This window comes from Myotis brandtii, unplaced genomic scaffold (assembly GCF_000412655.1).
Source record: "Myotis brandtii unplaced genomic scaffold, ASM41265v1 scaffold44, whole genome shotgun sequence".
NCBI classification, from domain to species: domain Eukaryota; kingdom Metazoa; phylum Chordata; class Mammalia; order Chiroptera; family Vespertilionidae; genus Myotis; species Myotis brandtii.
The window spans coordinates 119,095-123,319 of record NW_005366833.1 but is presented as its reverse complement, the minus strand read 5'-3'; positions in this window follow the sequence as shown (position 1 = coordinate 123,319).

Sequence of the window (4,225 nt, the reverse complement as noted above, 5' to 3'; positions counted from 1 at the left end):
CAGCCGCCCCTCCGCACCCCCTGTGCTGTCCTCCGCCGCCTCGGCCCCCTCGAGGCCTCCTTGGTGACCCTGGTCGCCCCCAGAAGTTCCTCAGACCCACCCTCGCCTCCTGCCAGTGCCCCGCCTTGGCCTGCCCGGTAGACGGCGCTCTTGGCAACCCCTGCGCGTCCCCTCCCTTTCTCTAGCCGCCCCTCCGCGCAGGGTGGGTACCGGATGCCACCACACCCCCAACATCTTCTACCCAACCCTCTCCTCTCGTCCACGCCAGGTGCTTTCCTGCCCACCCCAGCTGGATAGACGCGCCCCCCGTGCCTTCCCCACTCTGCGCCCCCTTCTCCCAACCTCGGTGCTCGCCTCACCACCACCCGTGCCCCTCCGCCCTCGGAGGCACCGGACTCTCCCCTGCTCCTTACCCTACACTGCACTCTGCTCCACTCCTCTGCCCTCCCTCTCCCCCTTCTTTGCTGCTGAGCTACCTTAAAAGCACCTGCTCCTCCTCTCTTGCTCGCCCAGGTGTTTAAGGTACGTTTTTCTGTGTAGAATCCCAAATAGATGAAAATGGGCGAAAAGGGCCTTCCTCCTCCTTTCACTGTAAGGAAACGCAGTTGAAATGGAGTGAGGCGCCTTAAGCCACACATCTATTGAGGGGTGGTTTTCATAGAAGTCACACTTTCACACCTTCAGATTCAAAAGTAGCTGCTTACTCAACACAGCCTAATAGACACTCAGGATCTGTCTATTATTTGCCTTTGGCAATGCATTGATTCCACAAATATTTATTCAGTGATTATTTTGTGCCAGATATTGTTCTAAGGGCCTTGGAAATGTGGTGCACGAGACAAAATTTCTGCTCCTTGGAGTTTAAAGTCTAGTGGGGGAGGCAAGCAGATCATAACAAGGAAAAGAATAAATGAGCAAGAGAATATGAGTTACTGCTACGAACAAAATAAATGTGTGAAAGTGTGGAGGGGGGCTGTTTTAGATCCATCCCAGGCTTTGAAGAAATGGCATTTGCTCTGAGTACTCAATTAGAAGATGGAGGGACAGCAACACAGGTAAGGGGAAAAGGCCCTAAAACTGAAGGTTTGGCATGTTTCAGGAATAGAAGCACAGGACAAACGTCCAGTATGTATTTCCTCTGTGAAAAGGCCATGGAAGGTTAGTGTTGAGTTGTTAAAATGTGTATACAGTATAATGCCAGCTACAGGGTAACGGCTCAATAAAGGTTATTCATCGTTATTATCACTTATTTGTGCCAGGACACTATGCTAAGGCAGAACACAGTGCCATACTCCACCGAGGTTGCCGAATGAGTAGCCCAAGAGTGCTACTTTCAAAGACAGAAATTATTTCAGAGAGGAATGGTAAAAGGAAAGATTGCTCCCTGGTGAATCTGAGCCGGGTGAATGGATTTAATAGGTAGACAGTGCAGTACTTAGAAAGAAATTTAATAGCTCATACATATTCATTACCTAGAAAGAAAGAACAAAAATAAATGAATTAAACATTCAGTTCGCATAGTTAGAAAAAGGACATCAAAAGAATCCAAGGATAGCAAAGAAAGGGATTAAGAAAGAGAACTTGAGTGAAAGGATTAGAAAATTTAAGAAACAGAACCAATCAAAGAATGAAAAGGTCTGGAAAAGTACAAGTTGCAAAACACTGGAAAAACCTAAAGGAATAGGGACAGTACTTCTAATCTCCAAAGCTGGGAACATTTGTGGCTTTAGCTACAAAAAGAGACCTGAAAGCAAATCCTGAGGAAATTTGGGTTGGAAAGGAATGTTGACACAGACGAAAATAGCTGAGGAATCATCCTGTCACTGGGGAGGAAAAGCCCAGTGCTGTGGTCACGTCAACAGGCCTCACAAAATGCCAACTAACTGAAGCTTGGCTAAAGTTTGTTGATTGCGAACGAGTAAGTAACTGCCATACTGTGGGAAATCTCGCGGCAACTCTGCCCAGCACAGTCATTTCACCATACATAGGTATGTGCAAGGGCGGGTTCTTCAGTATTTAACTTCCTCCAATGGTAAAGACACTGAATTCAAATGAATACATTAGAAAGTGTGAGTCAAGAAGAGATGTAAGAAGTGCTTGTATGTTGGAACTTGCCCTCCAGGAATCATGAAGAAGCCAGGATCTGAAGAAGCCTGAGATAGACCTTGTAGAGAGCAGCCCAGCTGTCCGAGTCACTCCAGCCAGTCCAGCTGAGCTGTCATTGTGGCCACATGAGTGAACCCAGGGGAAGGTGGATTAGAGGGTAGAGAAAGAATGTTTCCCTGAGCTACTAGAACAGAATTGTCATTGACTAAGATTGGGAAGACTACAGGAGAAACAGGTTTGGGGAAGAATATCAGAGTTGTTTAGGAGTAAGTTACAATGAAGATACCTTTGGGGCATCAGAGGGAGTTGATAGGGAAGCAGTTAGATGTACACATTTTGAGTACATAGTAGAGGCCCAGGCAGGAGATATAAAATTGGGGAGTTTGGGGGATATTTACATTTATAGGATTGTATAAACTCACTTAAGGAGTGAGTTTAAATGAGAAAGGTGTGAAATCTGACTTCTAAGGTTCTCCAACATTTAGGGGATAAGGAGGAAACACCGAAAGAGTGGGACAGGAGAGGCAAGTTGTTTAGGGAAAACAATGGGTGAATGTGATGTCATAGACATCAGTTGAAGAATGTGCTTTAGGGGAGTGATTAAATTAGTCAAGTTCTGCTGATAGGTAGGACTGAGGTCTGGCTGACAATTATTTGTAGCTATAAAGAACAAAATAAAACACACAAAAAACCCCACAAAACCTATGAAATAGATATTTTTTATTTACAATGTATAGATGAAAAATATGAGGATAGATTTACCAAAATCCCATACCTATTCAGCAACTGAATTAGTGATTTCAAAACAATGCTACATGAAATATAGAAAATGCTTTCTCTGAGCGAAAGCTTCTAAAAGGAGGATTCAAATTGTCCAGAAGAAGGCTATTAGGGGGAAAAGAAGGAGAAGGTCTAGACAAAAGTGGGGACATAGAACAGAGGAGGATGGAGTCAAAAAATACAAGGCCATATCTTACAAAGTCAGAGGCCAAAAGAACCCTATCGGATGGTTTGAAGTTAAAAGTAAAAGCGAGTCACAGTGTTAGTTATATCCTAGCCTTGTTTGTGGTGTGTGTGTGTGTGTGTGTGTGTGTGTTGTTTGTTGTTTGTTTTTGCAGAGGTCAAACTTATTGAGCCTGGCGTATTGTATTTTTGCATCTAGGATAACATACCTTTGGATTTTCAGGTAAATTTCCTTTTTTACAGACTTCTAAGGGCACAATCTCCAAGCACAGAAGACCAGAGAGCCCCAATTATTATTGTTGTTGTGTTAAATATTAACTGTTAACTATTGGATAACATTTTAAAAAGAAGTTTGTGTCTATTTTTTTAAACTTTTTATCCAATCCCAGAGATTTCCCTCATCAGCCCCCCCTAATTTATCACCAGTGAATTTCATGTAACCCCCTTATGTCTTCTCCTCTGAGTCTAATGTAAAAAAAGGTGCAAAACTGCCAAAAAAAATAATAATACAAGGCCATATTTTTTAACACTTTGAAAAAGCAACAGAAGAGGGAGCCTTGGAGTTAAGACAATTTTATTACAAAGTTCATTTAAAAGGATACATGAACAGGAATATCTGGGGAAGCCCTGAAAAAGAAGAAAATGTGCAGAGGCGAGCCCTACCAGTTAATAAGACATTATAGAGCCAATATAATAGCAAGATGGTATTGGCACATGAGTACATAGATCAATAAAACAGAATAGAAAATTCAAACATAAACCTAACTGCATCTGATGGGAGAAGATATTTGCAACTCATATATCTGATAGGGGAGCTAATAAGCAAAATATATAAAGAATTCTTACAACTCAATGGCAAACAAACAAACAATCCAAGTTAGAAAAACAAAAACAAAAAATGGGCAGAAGATCTGAATAGACATATTTCCAAAGAAGACATACAGATGGTCAATAAGCACATGAAAGGGTGCTCAACATCACTAATCAGCAGGAAAAAGCAAATCAAAACCACAATGAGCTATCACCTCACACCCGTTAGAATGGCTATTACATTTATTATTTATTTATTTATTTTGTTAATCTTCACTTGAGGATATTTTTCTCCCATTGATTTTTAGAGAGAGTGGAAGGGAGGGAGGAGACAGAGAGAAAAACA